Genomic DNA, 18,537 nt, shown 5'->3' with positions numbered 1-18,537 from the left:
ACATTTGGGACCGTGAATGGGTTGGGCCGTTGGGGTTGAGGTATAACCGAGCCGCTCCTACAGTGTTGAAGCACTTAGAGGTATAAATAAAAGAAATATGGAAGTATTTTTGAGGATAAATAAAAGCACTTGGGGCTTTAAGGGAGTGTTTGGTAAATTTTTTTACTAAGCACTTTTTAAATTCTAACTACATGAAAATATTTTTGACTATTTATAAATGTCAAATTTTGTTTCACTTCTATGACTTCTACTCCAAAGTAATAATCTAATATTTTTTCCTTCTATTTTTTTTTATTTAGGATCTAAAATTAAAAGTTAACATTAAATTTATCATTTTACATAGTTATCACTATACTTTTGACCTAATTTCTCTTCTCATTCACGTCACTTTCTAAGTCATTTATAAAATTTTAATTATATTTTATTATAAGCATTTTATTTTTTTAAATAATATTTTATATTTTTTATAATTCACATTTCTAAAAATTTTTTATACATTTTTTATGTATTTGTATAAATCTTGTCATTTTTTAGATTTTTATTTTTATTAATTTTATATTTTTTCAAACATTTATGTTATAAAAAAATAATTTTGATATAATATTCAAAGTATAATAATAAATATATAAATACATTATTGATGGTGTATCAAAATTATATTTAGATAATTAAAAAAGATTAATTTATATAGTTTAAGAATGTTATTATTATTTAATTAAAAATTAAGTTATTAAGTAATTATTCATCAAACATTTAAACTTTACTTTATATTAATTTTTAATTTCTATTTCCAAACACTACTTACTTTAGCTTCTCACTAACTTCAAAATAATCTCTATAAAAATTACTTTTAAATAAACAAAAGCTTTCACAAACACTCTCTAAATTTACTCAATCAAAAGAGAAAATCGTCTATTTTCAAATTAATCAACCAAAACTTAAACGTCAAAATTATCATTTTTTTTCTAAGGCAAAGGTTGAAAAGGATCATATTTTTTTTTTCGAATTATTAAAGGGAGGCTACACTTTACTTTTTAATAAAAGGACACTCTTTTATCTTCCTATCCTCTGGTGTTATTTTCATTAATATCTCTTATCTAAATTATGAATCAGTCGAATCTACTGAACTAGTTATAATTTTGTCACATCCAGGACTGACTTAGGGTGGTTAAGGTGGGTCGGCGCACAAGACCCACTTCTATTAATAAAAAAAATATTAACATTTATTGAATAAAAAAATAATTTAAAACTATCTAAAATCTAATTATAAAATTTAAAGTGATTGTAGATTTTTTTTTAAAAAAAATGTTAATAATAAAAGAGAAAAATACTTATGGGAGGAAGTTCGATCATATCTTTTCTTCCTCTATTTTTTTTTATTTCTTCCTAAACCCTAAATTCACTTTTGCTCTCTGTCTCACACTCAAACTTTTTACTTTCACTCACTTTGATAGCCATCGACAAACACCTTTCTAGTTCTCACACTATGATTTTCAGTGTCGTCGTTGTTACATTCTTGCGTCACCACTGATGCCCACTAACACTACACACATACTTAGACCCTTTGAGATTTCAATTTAAGTGGAGGTTTCTTATTTAAACCACGTTGATTTAGCTTGGTGCATGATTAAATGAAAAATAATGTTATATTACTCAATTAGTTTGTTTCATCTATTTTTATTATGGTAAAATCCTTATTCTATTAATAAAATTATTTTTATAATATCAATTTTATTATTATTTTTATATAAATACAAAGGATTTAATTTTTTTTCATCGAACCCTTCAAAATCTAGGACCGGCCTTGATCATGCGTAGCAATTATAATTCTATAGTTATTACTCGTATTTAACTTTGTTCATCTACCATTCAAGTTATAATAAAATCACAAAGACTAGTTACAATTTCATAACTTTTACAATATGTATTTAATTTACTCATCTAATATTTATTTAATTTGTTCATATGATGAATTTAGAATTTAGACGAGAGATAATAATAATAAAAATATTAAAAGGCAAGGTTTAATAGTGGGAAACAGTGGTCTTAAAAAAACAAAAGAGAGAGTAAAATAGGATGGATGCATGATTTGGAAAAATAAAAAATAAAGCCTTCTTTATTGTTTCCATTTTTTCTAAATATAAATGTTATATGGTACTGCTTTTTAAATCAGACAATATCCAAAAATATAAAAGTAACAATTACGAAGAATTTTAATGAAAGTCAACTATGGTTGACGATTGACATCACTTTTTAGTAGTGTAGCCGGACCAAAGGCAATGGAACTATTCCAGAGGTGAGTGGCCACTTTGGTGGGTTGATGTACACTGTGATGGACCCCAGCGCCGACTTTTTTTTGCGTGTTTGATTCCTTTTTATTGAAGTTGGTTGAAACTCCAACTTCTGCATTTTTTTTTATTTCCTTAGATTTTATTTGAATGAAACAGAATATTTAAATTCATAGTTACAGTTACGTTTGTTTGCTAACAAATATATATATATTTTTTATAAAAAAATAATATGTTTTTAAGATTTTTAAATCAGAATAAATTAGTCTTTTATGTTTTTGATATAATATTGAAAATATATTGAAAAAAATATTTATTTATATTTAACTCGTATAGTTTTGTTTAACAATTAATTTAATTAACTTTGTAGTTCGATTAGTCTAAATCAACTGACCATCTCGTCTTATCAGTCATAGGGCAAAACGTGAAGAAAATGACTTTAATTATCGTTTGAAGGAATATATACACGGTTTCAACTAAACAAAATGGTCAACGGAGCTTTTCTCCTTAGTGGGCCTTGCTCACGTGACACTATCTTTGTGATATTACAAACAATTTGACTTTTATAGTCAATTAGAGTTGACTTTCTTGAAAAGAAGAGCGAAATGTTGACTTGTTTTTCATATTTTCAACTCCTTTCCCAAAAGGTTTAGGCTCCACGGAATTAATTTATATTTTAGTCCAAGTATATTTCTATCTCAATTGATAAAATTATTAAATTTAAAATATAAATTTAACTTTTATATTTTTAAAAGGCACATTTAATTTTTATTTTACAACTTCCATCTGTCATTGATGCGTTCAAAAAATCATATTACTACAGCATTACATTTTAAATTTTTTAATAAAAAAATAAATACATATCTCATTAAAGAAAAAACACAAACATATAAAATCCATCGATCTATTCTCATGTTATATCTGACAAAGTGTCAAAATCTAAAAAGATATTTATGTATAACGTACAAGTACTCACATATGTATCTTCACTTTTACTTTCTATGTAACCTGTATCAGGAGTACTCCGATCGATTACCCATCCTCCGTATGACCATAGGGGATTAAGCATCAATCGGTCTCTGTCCTTGTTGTCAAAACAAATCCAAAATAGACACCATCTGGTGGTGTCTCAATTCTGCATGCATCCAAAACATCCTCAGTGTCTATCCTCCATCAAGCATCCTCAATGTTTGTTCTTCGTCATCTAGCGATGGTCTGGATCCTCTGGTATCCTCTGATAAGCTAAAGACGTGCATAAGTATACTTATGTTAGTGTGTGTATTTATGTATCAAGATAATCCTTATGTATTTTGTAAATAATTATTTCATAAAAGTAAGTATTTATCGTTAATTATTTATTTTTCTGTGCGTATATGATTAATAATAAAGTCTCATAGATTAATGGGTACATCAATATGAAAACAGTCCTTGATCAAATAGATATCTAGAGGGGACATAGATATCTAGATCAACGCTGAGTATGACTAAGTCAAAATAGACCAAGGGATAAATATTCAAGTTGTACTTGGGGGTGCCTTGAGCTTAGAGGTACACTGGACACGACCCGATTAAGAGGAGACCATATATTAAGTATCATTAGTCTTTCTACTTATGAACGAATGTAACTGATCTTTTGACTTGAGTTCTTCATTTATTGTATGCGTGAAATTATGTACTTTGATGTCGTTAAAAGCAGTCTTTAATTAGATTGTAATTAATATGATAGTTGGGTATATAGCAAACAGTAGAGAAAATATCTATTATATCTTGAAAATCAAGTAATAATAAATTTGGTAATGATGCATAATGTACCGAATTAATTATGATGTAGGCTTAGATGAAGAGATTAAATTACACAGTAATCAGTTCATGATGGCTCATAGTTTATGACTGATATTAACTTTATCGCGTTGAGTGACTAAAAATTATTGTTAGACGGTTACCTTAGTCTGTGTATGACATTACACTGCCTTCATGTATAAAACCTAGAGAGTCACACGCATAGCACGTAGACATGAACATTATCTATAATTGATTATTTTAGTGGATATTAAAATTAATCAATTTCACTATTTTTGAATTAGAATTAATTAGATTATTAATTAATTTTGAAATATCAAAAGCTAGTAGAGATTAAGATCAAATATGGATTTATTTGATCCAAATAAGAGAGACTTCGAACAGTCATAATCATGATGATTAATGGAGAATTCGAAGAATCATTATAATGATAATTAATGAAGAATTCGAAGAGTCATACCTCTTCATATTCCTCGGAGGCTATAAGTAGTCATCCTTGGAAAGATTTAAGTGACAAACTTTTTCTCTCCATTTCTTCCTCGAAATCTTCTTCGCTTTCTTCCATTGAAAGAGATCGGTAGTGCTTCAAAGACTTTGTCGATCTAAGAGGCTAGCATCTAATGGATCGCGTCAAGTTTGTGATCTAGTGCGCTTGGATATCGCTAGAGTAGTCACACGTGGAACTCTTATCTGTCTGTGATATCATGCATGCCTATCGAGGACTTGAAGTATATTTTATGTTATTTTATATAAAACTATATATACCAAGAAAAGATCCATGATTAAGTATATGCATTCCCCTGTGCTCCAATTACAACAACTTGTGCCACGGGTCCAATGTCCTCCATCCACTAGTAAGTTTTAGCAAGTGATTGATTGTCAACGAATTTGATGTGACTTTACTATGAGCCGTTTACTACGAACTATATAGACTTTTTTGATGGATTCATTCACTCTCTTAGGCTTTTTAGTAAAGCCTTAGTCATAAGCATATTTAGAACGTCTTTATCATAAGTTGTTTACTATAAAATAGATAGATCATTTTAAGGTGGATCTATTCACCTATACATCCTCATCATCAGGACTCTTTCTCATATATAACATAACTCGCACTCCACATAGAGTACTCTCTCTCATGTTGACTCCCTCCTCATCGCTGTGGATGCTCTCCCTCTCATGTGGCCTCACACTATACACTCTCATAGAACAGATATCTAATAACTCTCTATCTGAGTTGATGGCATGCTTCTCGAATCGTGCTCCCTCCAAGACAGTCCTCCACTCTAGATGCCCATTTATATGTCTACTCCAGCTTCTAGTGTTCATCTCTGTTGTCTTTGAAGCGATCTACATGTATCTGAAGCATTTGGGGTTGACTGTGTCTGAATAGGGGTATACCTCGCTAGCCATATCGTAATTCATCTATGCAAAAGTGTAGCGGTCTGATCAGAGTAGACATCGAGCATCTTATAAACATGCATCTGTATCTTACTGAATACTAGCTCCCCATAAAATTGCATCCCTTCAAACATGTTGCAGTTTCTCCCCTCCAAACATGATGTATCAATGCTGACATGGCGAGGTGACGTCCCTTGGTTAGAGTGGAGGCCTTCGGTACTAAAGTTTGAATATCCACAGCATATGTCAATACGTGGCCATCTCTGGACACATCTGTAGCCAAGCTCTGACACTCCCCCAAAAATGGCAGATAGGACCACATCTGAAGAACACATGATCTAGTGTCTCCTCCTTATGTCGGTAGAAAGTGCACACCTATCCTTTGATTACTCTTGTCGGGCACATGCAGGAAGTCGTCCATGTGCCAAAAATCACAAGGTAAAACTATGACTCAGCTAAAGATACTTCTTCTAAATTGTCTTTACCCATGGATTCTTGGGTCTCATATCTCTGAAGTTGTCATAAGCCCTTTGAATGCCCCTCTTTCTTTGGTTGAACCATATAGTTAGGGTTTGCGCTACAACCTCTAGACTATGTGCAGCTGTAAGGATAATATCTTTGATGTGCAACACCTTCTTAATGAGTGAAAAGTCTGTGTGTCTGACTTATCACTCTCATACCCCAAATGCTTTAAGTGTGAATGGAACACTGATCTTATCCATAGTGTGTCTTGCTTGTCTTGTATATGCCATAGAACCTTAGCTAGAAGAGTAAGGTTCCATGCCTTCAAGTCTCTCAAGTCAAGACCATCTTTTTTATTTAGTCGACATAACTCTGAACATGTTAAAGGAGGATTCTTGATAGTCCACATGAATCATTATGATCTATAGATATTGTACATATGCTATATAACCCCATCAGGATGAGGAGTGTGGATATACAATAGCATTCCACACCTTGGAGTACTGAGAATATGAGTTGGGCTTTCTCAGGATAAGATAGAGTGCTTTTTGGCCATGAATTAATCCTCCTAGTGAAAGAGTCCATCAATGTGTTATAGTTAAAGATCTTCAGGTTTTAAGAGGTTATGGGGATTTCCAAATATCTGAAAGGCATATCCTCTACTTGGAATCTGTAATAGCAAGCAATAATTCTTGAGTCTTAGTATTTATCCCTGTTATGTAAATATTGGATTTAGCTAGGTTAGTTATGAGACCGACCATCTAAGCAAATTATGAATGCAATCAACTAGCTACGTAATTGAAGACACATCTCCACGAGACAAAAGCATTAGATCATTTGCATATACCAAATGTGTTATTCGCAGATGCTCACATTTTGGATGGAAATAAAAATTGGACCAAATAGGCATCATGTTAGGGAAAGGGAGAGATACTTTGTACATAGCCCAAATAGGAACGAGGAAAGTGGATCTCCCTGCCTAAGCCCTCCACCACCTTTGAAAAAATCATGCATGATGTTATTTATTACTATAGAAAAGGTCATGGTGGTAATGCAATCTCTAATCCATGCAATGAAAATGGCTGGAAACTATAATACTGAGAGGATGTCCTGAAAGAACCCTGAGTGATCTGAGTCAAAGGCTTTATGAAGATCCACTTTCAATATACATCTTGATGAAATTATCTTCCTAATGTAGTTGCACAATAGTTCTTGAGCTAAATATATATTATTTGTGATGAGACGACCTTTGACAAAAGATGTCTGGGCGGGATGTAGCAATTAGTCTATCACATTTGTTAATCTACTTATAAGGAGCTTAGAAATGACCTTATAAAAATTGTGCAGCATAAAATGAGTCTATAACCTTGTACTTTGCTTGGATGTGTCATTTTAGGTACTAGAGCAATCAACATATGATTTCAAGATTTGAGTAGTTGACCACTTAAGAAGAACTCTAAAATAGCTGTGAAGAAATCATGTTTGACTGTATTGCATGTCTGCTTACAGAATTTGGAATTGTATTCATCTGGTCAAGTCTCTTAAGATCAACTATGTCAAATAGAGCTCTCTTGATTTCCTCTTTAGATAGAGTTCTGATTAATTAAGTCTACCAATCAATCGAGAGAGCTTGCTTAAATTGCATACAGTTTACCTGGAATGGGGATTTGTCCACCTGAACCCAAAGTTGTGTCTGAAAATGTGTCATGAATTCCTGCACCACTTCTGCAAGCTTAGTGGTAGTCTCCCCATTACTATTTTCTATAATCACTATCTTCGTTCTCTTGTTGTTTCTCTTCACTAAGGAATGGAAGAAGGAACGTGTAAGTACTCCAGGTTGGTTTTGATATGGTCAACTGGGTTAAGTAAGGACCTGTTGGGTTTAATCATTGTGTCTAAGTATGCAGGAACTTAGAAACATAGGAAGTTGAGTGGAAAACACAGCAGACGATAAGAATGGCACAAGAAGTGACTCGACGATCTCGATGCGTCAGAAGGATGAGAAATTGTCAAAGAGTACACCGACGGACGAGAAGGATGCGTACGACGTATTTGAGGGATGAGAAGCTGGGGAGGAAGTTTAATCGAGAAGAAGATCGGAGTTGGGTTCGGGTGAACTCAACTCTGGATAATCGGAGCATCACCTATGCGAAGAAAATCATCTTGGAGGCTGATCTGCCTTGTGGAAGGCGCCTCTAATCTTGTTAGTGTTAGAGTGTACACTAAAAGCCTAGCTTTTGTAAATATTTATTTTGAAATAAAGAATCACATTGGTCATAAATGTCTACATTTATATGCTAAGTGTAGTTATTCAATTAATTTATATTGTAGATAACATGGTGTGTGGTGTCACACACAGAAGATCATGTTATCGATTCTTTATAAATTATAAACAGTAGTTTACGACTGAGATGGAAAGGAACAAACCATTGGTATAGTCGTAGTGTAATTAGGTATTAATTTATCTTGACTGATAAATTACACTAGTACACTCTAAGTGTATTGAGCAGGACCACTTAAGGTAAGTTCTTTTTACACTGACTGAATAAAAGAACAAGACCTTAGTTATTATGGAAGTGTGTGCTCTTAATCCTAATATAATAACAAACACATATATTTAGTATTTATTTCTTTGACTTATCAAAGGGTGAGATTTAACTTAATAAATCAATAGGCCCGATAAGTTGGGAAATGATATTACTTATAGTGTGCGTTGTTGATTATAGAAGGAAATTGTGTCCTAGTAATCTAGGTTGATAATGTCTCCAAGAGAAGCTCATAAGGATTTCCATGTTAAATCCTGCAGGTGGACTTAGTCTGACATGATAATAAGGTTGAGTGACACTACTCTTGGATTGAGATATTAATTAAGTGAGTTGTCAGTAACTCATTTAATTAGTGGACATTTGACATCTTAAACATAGGGAGACTAACACACTCATAATAAGAAGGAGCCCAAAATGTAATTTGGGATTGATGCAGTAGTTCAATAATAATTCTTTAGTGGTATGAATTATTATTGATGAAATTAAGTTGGGTGTTCGGAGCGAACACGAGAAGCTTAATTTCATCGGGAGATCAAAACCAATTCTTCCTCTCGGTCTCTATTGTAGCCTCTTGTATATAGAGAATTATACCCACCTATACCCACATTCTTACCCAACCTTAGGGGGTCGGCCAAGCAAGGTTGGAGTCCAAGCTTGGGCCGACCATGCAAAAGGTTGAGCCAAGTTAGAAGTGGCCGACCCTAGCTTGGAGCCCAAGCTTGGTGGCCGACCATATAAAAATTAAAAGGATTTTTATTTTTAAAATATTTCCTAATGTGGAAGCCATAATTTAAAAGAGAGTTTAAAAATTAAATATTCCCTTTTATAGTTTTCTACAAAAGATTAAGAGAAAAATTAGATATCTTTCCTTATTTGTAGTTAAAAAGAATATTTTAATTTTATAGAAAACTTTCCTTTTTGGAAATCATCCACATTTTTTAATAGAGAGATTTTAATTTATAAAATTTTCTTTTATAACCAACCATGAAGGGAAAAATTATTAGAGAAATTTTATTTTAAAATTTCTAGAAACAAATAAGGAAGTTTTAATTTTGTGTTTAAAACTTGCCTTATTTGGAGCTTGTGATGTGGCCGGCCATGATAAGGGTTAAAAGGAAAGTTTAATTAAATTTTCCTTATTAACAAATGGCAAGGAGAATAAGAAAATTATAATTATAATTAAATTTTTTATTTGCCAAGACCAAGGATTATAAAAGAGAGGGAGGAGGTGCCTTCATGAGACACAACTCTCTTCTAATTTTCCTTTCTCTTTTTCTCCTTGGTAGTGGCCGGCCCTAGCATCTCTTCCTCTCTTCTTCTAGTGGCCAAACCTATCATCCTCTTGGAGCTTGTTTTGGTCGCCGGATTTGATTGGAGAAGAAGGAGAAAAAGAAGGCTTTGTTTTCTAGTTTTTCCTTGGAGCTTGGTTGGTGGCCAAGACTTGTTTTTCTTGGAGAAAGTTGCTTGGCCGAAACTTGGAAGAAGGAAGAAGAAGGGCTTGGGTGGTTCTCATCTCGGTAGATCATCGCCCACACGACGTCCGAGATAAGAAGAGGAATACGATAGAAGATCAAGAGGTTTGATCCTGCCCCGAAGTTAAGGAGATGGCAGTCGGGAAGTAACACTGAGATGACTCTTCGTCTTCACTGTTGATCCTAGACTCCTGCAACCACAAGTCATTAGTGCTAAGACGGGAGAGGGTTCCCGGCGACGGCCCTCCGACGCCCAAGTCACACACCGACAAGTAAAGATAGAAGCAAAAAGAAAGTGATGAATAGTGGCTTCAAGAAATGTATTCTGTGTACCTCCGCGGAGGGTGATCTCCCTTCTTATATAGAGCTTCGATGGGTAGATTGCACGCTTCCCGAGTGGACACGGTTCCCCAAACTTCCCCCAAAGAATAGCATTGAGAAAATGTCCTTGACATCTTACCATAACGGGGCGGGCATATCTTTGCAGAGGCGGCGGAAGCTTCTCCCGTATGATTCTCTGTCTTGCCGTCCGATTTTCTGTACATCTGCGTCGATCGTCGGCGGCACTAACTCCCAAAAGGATGTAGGCACGTGTCCCCCCTATCTTGCTTGTCGGCTACTAGTCTGACTGGGCTCCCCTCGATTGGTTCGATCGATCGCTTCTTTAATCTTATATGCCTGTGGCACGGCTGATCGGCTAGAGTATCCTTTGCCTTTGTGTACTACAAGCTCGGCCATTTCTTGCCGAACTCTTCCGGCCGATCAGGGATGGAAAGCTTTCCGATCGGCTGGTCACTTAGTTGACCCCCCTAACTTTGATGCCTACCGAAGCCCTGAACTTCCTTAGAGGTGGGCCCGTCTGAGTCACCACTAAGTCATCACCGGATCACAATTCTTCCCTTTAAGTCTAGTCGAAGGAGACTGCAAATCCAACTGACTGGACAAAATGGTGTGAAAATATTACTCTCTGATCAGCGTTTCGGTCGGCTATGCCTCTTTGCTGGAGCTCCGTCGATTGGCCTCGGTTTTCTTCTCGAGGTGATGCCTTCAGCGGGTTGATCGGTCAATATGAGGGAGCATCTGACCATGAATCTACTATTCTTGTTCGCTCAGCCCGTTAAGTCGTTGCCTTGGCTCTTCCCCTTTCCTATCAGCAAAATCTCTTGGAACCCGCACCAATCCGAGGTGTTAATGCGGAGCATGCCTCCTTAATTATTCTGACAACAGCCCTATGAGCGCACGCCATGTGTCACCGCCTATCGCCGCACGCCTGAGGAGACACAATGGGACGTGACCCTTGGCGATTTGAATTCGACAGCCAGATTTGCCTCTAGGTATTCGTGCTACCGATCAGACGGCTTAGCCTTTCCTTTTGATGTTTATAAGCTCGTTGCCGCCGTCTTCCCCCCACCTTTACTCAGCGCTCTTATTTCCGGTGATTTCCTCAGCGTTCCTCGGTGAATCCTTCTGCTTCTCTCATTATTCCCGCCACCGGTGAGTCCGTTACTTTCTTCCGTAGCCCTTTTCTATTCTGCCATCTCCGACACCCCTCCGGCGAACTCTTTTACCTACCCTTTGCCCCTTTTCCTTCGCTTCTCCCTGGCTCCTCGGTTATTTCTTCGACCATGGCCAGTACCTCGCAGCTCTCGATTCCTGCCTCGGGTCCCTGGTATGACATCATGGAGTCCAGGTTCGACGAGGGCGATGCTCGAACTCTCGCGAATACCTTTGAACTTCCTCTCGGCTATGAGATCCATGTTCTGTTGGCCACCGATCGACCATCCACTCCGTCGAGAGGGTGTGTTTGCTTCTTCCGGGACCAGTTCGCTGCCGGCCTGCGGATCCCCCTCTATCCCTTTATTGTAGATGTTTGTAAATATTTTGGCTTATCCCCTTCCCAGTTAGTCCCAAATTCGTTTCGCTTTTTGTGCGGGGTAATTATCTTGCTCCGCTTGCATCGCATCCCTTTGACCCCTTCGGTTTTCCAATACTTTTATTACCCAAAACTTTCCGATCAGCCAGACACCTTCCTCTTGTAGGCTCGCCCTGGCTTGGTCTTTTTTGACAAGATGTCTTCCTCCAATAAGCATTGAAGAGAGTATTTCTTTTTTGTTCACTTTCCTGATCGGCCACCCTTCCAAACCACTTGGCAACTTTCGTTGGGGCTCCAACCTTCATTGCCCCATTATAAGAGCACTCCGGCCTACTTACATGCTGCCTCCATGCTGGGCGGTTAGAAGTTCAACATTCACAAGTTGCTGGAGGAAGGGGTCCTGACACTCTTCAGCCCTAGCCCGATCAACCCATCCGAGCCGGTCAACTTAGGTAAACTATTCATTTGCTTCTTTTCCTTTTGTTTAACTGATTTCTTTCTTTATTTTACAGCCGACATCATGATGAGGGCACGCTTGGTTGGGCAATCGAAGCTTACGAATGTCGATGTCGACAAAGTAGTGGTCGAAGTTTTGGCCGAGCGCGGATTCTGACCGGACGATCTTCCAGAGCAGACACCCACCGAGCGCGGGCTTGTTTTCATTCAAGAGGCCGGTGGGGAGTCAGGTCAAGTGTCGATCGAAGGAGCGGCAATTGGCGCGCCGATCGCAGAACTTCCGGCCACTCAGTCCACTCCAGAAGAGGGCTCACTATCAGAGACATCGCTCGAGAATACGCGCAAGAGGCGTCGATCAGAGAAAGATGCTCGTTCAGTTTCCTCAGTAGCAAGGATCGTCGATCGGACTGGCACTTCCGGACCGGATGTGCCGGAGGCCGCCAATGTCTCCTCCGACTAGACACCGTCCGACCCTCTTATCGCCTCTCCAATCACCATCTTGCCGCCACCATCGAGTCAGGGTCGTCTCTTAAGGTCAAGCATTCACCCCGCACCCTCTTCTTCCCGAACCGGTCGGTCGACTTCCTCTCACTCAGCCCCGGTCAGCTGGAGACACATCACTGCCACCCTCCATCTTTCTATCGAAGAGCTTTCGAAATCGGGGGGCTTGGCGGGTCAGACTAAGCACCAGATCATCATTCAAGACCATCTGACCGAGGTGTGGGAGGATGCACATGCCCGAGCGGTGGTTGCACCTCCGAGTGTGTTGGCGAATAGCCACACTAGGCAACTCACCGGCATGAGTTTTTCTTTCAGCTCTTGCACCAACTAGTTTGGCCTCGTCTCTAATCTACTTCAGGTTCTTGTTTCTGCAGTTTTGGGTGGACGGTCTGGCGATGTGCCAGAGGCTTGCTTTTGTGGAGGATGAGCTGAGACGGCTAAAGGAGGCTCCCGACCAGTCGAGGACCACTCACGGCCTGAACAACACTCAGGTGGCTTAACTGCAGGCTGACTTGGCCAAGAGTGAAGAGCTGCTAATCGCTGAGCGGGGTAGGAGCACCGAGCAGGCTGGGTTCATTGACCGACTCAAAAAAGATATCACTACCTTTGAGAGAAAAATCATGCTCACCACCACCCGCAATCAAAGGGCCATTGACAATCTGGAGAAGAAGAATGTGGAGGCCCGGGCTCTCGAGCAGAAGCTGAAACAGACAGAGGATGAGCTGAAGAAGGCGGAAGACCTCCTGGTGTCCGAACGCAAACCCGCGAGTCTGAAGAAGCCTCTTTAAGGAGCTAGCTGTCCGACAAGGATGCTGATCTTGCGGTGGTGAAGGCGGACCTGGAGAGTGCCCGATCAGCCCTAGAGGCACATAAAGAAAGCGAGAATAGCCGCTTTGAGGAGATGAAGGTGGCCTACATCTGGTTTGACACCTTTGTTGACAAGTTTGTTGCCCGGGTTCTTCGACTCTTCGGCTGCGCCGTGGACAATATCTTTGATCAACACAAGAAAAAGGGGCACCTGCTTGCCCATCTACCCGGCACTATCATTGATCACGATCATCTCAACGACTCTATCCCTGACTACGCTCTGGCTTATTTGGAATGAACCCTTAAAAACCTTTCCTTTGTTCACCTTGCTAGGTAATCTTCGAACTGCACTTTTGTCTGCCCCTGTAAGTACCCAGTCGACAGAAACTTAAGGCACAACTCGGGTTTGCTTCATATTCGACGCCTTTCTCCGTTTTTCTGGTGGCTTTCGAATATGACAAGGCGATCGTCTCCACCCATACTCATCCGAACGACAATTTGGGTGCAATTTTGATGATGCGGGGGTTTAAGGTCGTCGTTCGACCGCTGAGGACACGAGGGTTTAAGGTCGCCGCTCGACCGCCGACGATGCGAGGGTTTAAGGTCACCGTTCGACCGCCGATGATGCGAGGGTTTAAGGTCGCCGCCGCTCGACCGCCGATGACGCGAGGGTTTAAGGTCGCTACTCGACTGCCGATGACACGAGGTTTTAAGGTCGCCGCTCGACCCCCGATGACGCGAATCTTTAAGGTCCTCGCTCGACCGTCGATGACGCGAGGGTTTAAGGTTGCCGCTCGACTGCCGATGACGCGAGGTTTTAAGGTCGTCGTTCGACCGCCGATGACACGAGGTTTTAAGGTCACCGTTCGACCACAGATGACACGAGAGTTTAAGGTCATCGCTCGACCACCGATGACGCAAGGATTTAAGGTCGTCGCTCGATCGCCCACCGATGACGCAAGGGTTTAAGGTTGCCGCTCGACCGCCGATGACGCGAGGGTTTAAGGTCGCCGCTCGACCGCTGAGGGCGCACTGGTTAGATGGGGACTTGAGGAAACTCTAAGTTGTTTTCTTCCTGCATTCAACAAGGATATACAAACGAAGGGATACATGAATTCATTCGTGCACCTCTTCACCTAGCTCTATAGGGTTGGAGGTGGTTCGCGCTCCACAGTCGATCCAGCTTTCTTCCCTCCGTGTCTTCCAAATAGTAAGCGCCTGAGCGTAGCTTTTCCAACACTTTGAACGGACCTGCCCATGGAGCTTCCAACTTCTTGACATTGCCGACCGGCTTGACCTTCTTCTATATGAGATCGCCCGCCTGAAAAGATATAGGGATTACCCGCTGATTGTAGTTTTGCCACATCCTTTTCCTATATGTTGTCAGCCGGGCGGCTGTCTTATCACGAACTTCATCGACCATGTCGAGTTCCATTAACCTCCGCTCATCATTTCCTTCATCGTAATGCAACACCCGATCGGACTCGACTCCGATTTCTATTGGGACGACCGCTTCCCCGCCGTATACCAGATGGAACGGAGTGACACCGGTTCCCTCTTTGGGTGTCGTACGCAGTTCCCATAATACACTGGGCAGCTCATCGACCCAACTACCTCCCATGTGATCGAGCCGGACGCACAGTATTTTGAGAATCTCTTGGTTGGTGACCTCCGCTTGTCCATTGCTTTGATGGTAGGCCACGAAAGTGAAAGCTTGCTGTATTCCATAGCCCTCGCACCATTCCTTCAGCTCTTGGCCACTGAACTGTCTCCCATTGTCCGAGACGAACCGGTGTGGAATGTCGAACCGGTATATAATGTTCTGCTATATGAACTTCTTGACCATACTTTCTGTTATCCTTGCTAGCGGCTCGGCTTCCACTCATTTGGAGAAGTAATCCACAACTACAAGCAAGAACTTTCTTTGATCGGTCGCTATAAGAAAAGGGCCGACTATGTCCATACCCCATTGGTCAAACGGGCAAGCCACAGTGGATGCCTTCATCTCCGTGGTCGGTTGATGGGTCGAACTGTGGCACCTTTGGCAGGACAAGCAGGTGGCCACTGTTCGTCTTGCATCTTCCTAGAGCGTGGGCTAGAAATATCCTCCCAGGATGACTTTCCTTGCCAATGACTACCCGCCCGGATGTCCCCCGCAGGAGCCTTGATGTACCTCTTGGAGGATGTATTCGGCATCCTCCGAGCCCACACATTTGAGTAGAGTACGGGAGAATGTCTTTTTGTATAGTTGCTCGCCTACCAGTGTGAATTGAGCAGCTCACCTCCTTAAACTCTGATCAACATCGTGATTTCCAGTCAGAACTCCCGATTGGAGGAACTTCACGATGGGTGTCCTCCAATCCTCCGGAAATGGTATTCCTCCCACTCGGTCCACGTGCGCCACTAGGGAGACCTACTCAATTGGACAATTGGTGACGATCGGCGTTATTGTACTAGGTAACTTTGCCAGTTCATCTGCTATCTGGTTCTCCGATCGGGGAATCATGCGTACGATGACCTCTTGGAAGCTCGTCTTGAGCCTCTCAAAGACCTCCGCATATAGCCTGAGTCAAGCGCTATTGATCTTGAATGTTCCGTTCAGCTGCTGCGCGGCCAACTGCGAATCTGAATGTATGAGTACCTTGGTGGCCCCGACGTGTCGAGCAGCTTGCAGGTCGGCTATGAGCGCTTCGTACTCGGCTTCATTGTTGGTGGCTCGGTGATCCAGCCGAATGGATAACTGCATCCTGTCCTCTCTAGGGGAGATGAGTAATATAACAATCCCACTTCCTTGGTGAGCCGACGAACCATCCACGTACACCTTCCATGAGGACTCAGGTTCTGGATTTTGCACTTCCTCAACGAAGTCCACCAAGGCCTGTGCTTTTATGGCAGATCGAGGTTGATACTGGATGTCAAATTCACTGAGTTCAGTGATCTATTTGATTAGCCGACCAGATGCTTCGGGGTTGAGCAGAACTCGACCCAAGGCGCTGTTGGTCATCACAATTATGGAGTGGGCTAGGAAATAAGGCCGGAGCCTTCGAGCGACAAGGATCAACGCATAAGCGAGCTTTTTGAGACCAGTGTAGCGAGACTTAGCATCTTTCAATATGTGGCTCAAAAAATACACTGGTTGCTGTTCTCCCCCCTCTTTCTTGACTAACACCGATCCAATCGTGTGCTCAGTAGATGATAGATAAATCCAAAGCGGCTCCCCGACAGTTGGTTTGGCCAAGATGGGCAGGGAGTTGAGATATTGTTTGAGCTCCTTGAAGGCCCGATCACACTCGTTGTCCCATTGGAACTTGGTCGCTCGCCGTAATATCTTAAAGAACGATAGACTCCGGTTTGATGACCTGGAGATACACCTTGATAGGGTCGTGATTCTTCCGGTCAGCCTCTGTACTTCTTTCAGATTGCGGGGTGGTGGCATGTCCTGGATTGCTTTTACTTTACCGGGGTTCACCTCAATTCCTCTCTCGGTGATGATGTAGCCCAGAAAACACCCGCTTTTAGCGCCGAACAGACACTTGGTCGGGTTGAGCCTGATCCCGTAAGTCCTCATCGTTCGGCAAGTTTCTTCTACGTCTGCACATAGGTTGATCGGAGAGTTTTAATGAGGATGTCATCGAGATATACCTCCAAATTTCATCCGATCTACTTTCGGAACACTTTGTTCATCATCCTCTGATAGGTGGCGCCAGCGTTCTTTAGCCCAAACGACATGACCTTGTAGCAGAACGCCCCATTAGTGGTGACGAAACTGACCTTCTCTTGATCTTCGCATGTGAGTGACACCTAGTGGTAGCCTTGATAGGAATCAAACATGCAAATCAACTCGCATCCGCCCGTCGAGTCCACCATCTGGTCAATCCGTGGTAAGGGGTAGGAATCCTTGGGGCATGCCTTGTTTAAGTCTCTGAAGTTGATGCATATTCGCCATTTATTACCTGGCTTGGAGACCAACACTACGTTGGCAAGCCAGGTCAGAAATTGGATCTCCCTGATATGCCTGACCTCTAGCAGCTTGTCAACCTCGGCTCGGATGATCAAATCCTACTCGGCACTGAAGTCGCGCTTCCTTTGCTTGACTGGTCGAGCATCTGGCCGAACGTGCAGTTCATGTTGTGCCACGCTCGGGTCGACTCTGGGCAGTTTGTGCGTCGACCAGGCGAATATGTCGTGGTTCCTTTGAAGGCAGGCGACCAACTCCTCCTTTTGCTAGTCTAGCAGATCGAAGGCTATGAAAGTAGTAGCTTCTAATCGGCTCGGGTATATTTGTACCTCTTCTTTGTCGTCGTACACCAGCGTGGGAGGTTTTTCTCTAATGACGCTCACTTCCAACCGTGGGCATTTCCTGGCGACTTTAGCTTCCACCTTGACCATTTCAACGTAGCAACGCCGACCCTCCACCTGGTCCCCTCGGGCCTCGCCTACCAGCTTACCAACAGGGAATTTAATCTTTTGGTAATAGGTTGACACCACTACCCGAAATTCGTTGAGAGCCGATCGGCTTAATATCACGTTGTACATTGAGGGCGCATTCACCACAATAAAATTCGTGGTGCGCATCTTAACCAGTGGCTCTTCTCCGAGCGAGATGGCTAGCCTCGCTTACCCGATAGGCAAGACTTCGTTGCTGGTGAAATCATATAGCGGAGTCGCCATGGGCAGAAGTTCAACCCGATCAATTTGTAATAAATCAAATGCTTGCTTAAAAATAATATTTATCGAACTTCCCGTGTCGACGAAAGTTCGGCGGATGGTGTAGTTGGCAATTACCACCTTAATGATCAGTGCATCATCATGAGGGACCTCCACTCCTTCCAAGTCCTTGCTTGGGGTCGAAACTGATCTCTGGCCCTTCCGCCTTCTCCTTGCTGCAACCCACCGCGTAAATTGATAACTGTCGAGCGTGGCTCTTTCGAGCT

Source organism: Zingiber officinale, chromosome 5A (genome assembly GCF_018446385.1).
Source record: "Zingiber officinale cultivar Zhangliang chromosome 5A, Zo_v1.1, whole genome shotgun sequence".
NCBI classification, from domain to species: Eukaryota; Viridiplantae; Streptophyta; class Magnoliopsida; order Zingiberales; family Zingiberaceae; genus Zingiber; species Zingiber officinale.
Note: the sequence above shows the minus strand (reverse complement) of the source record.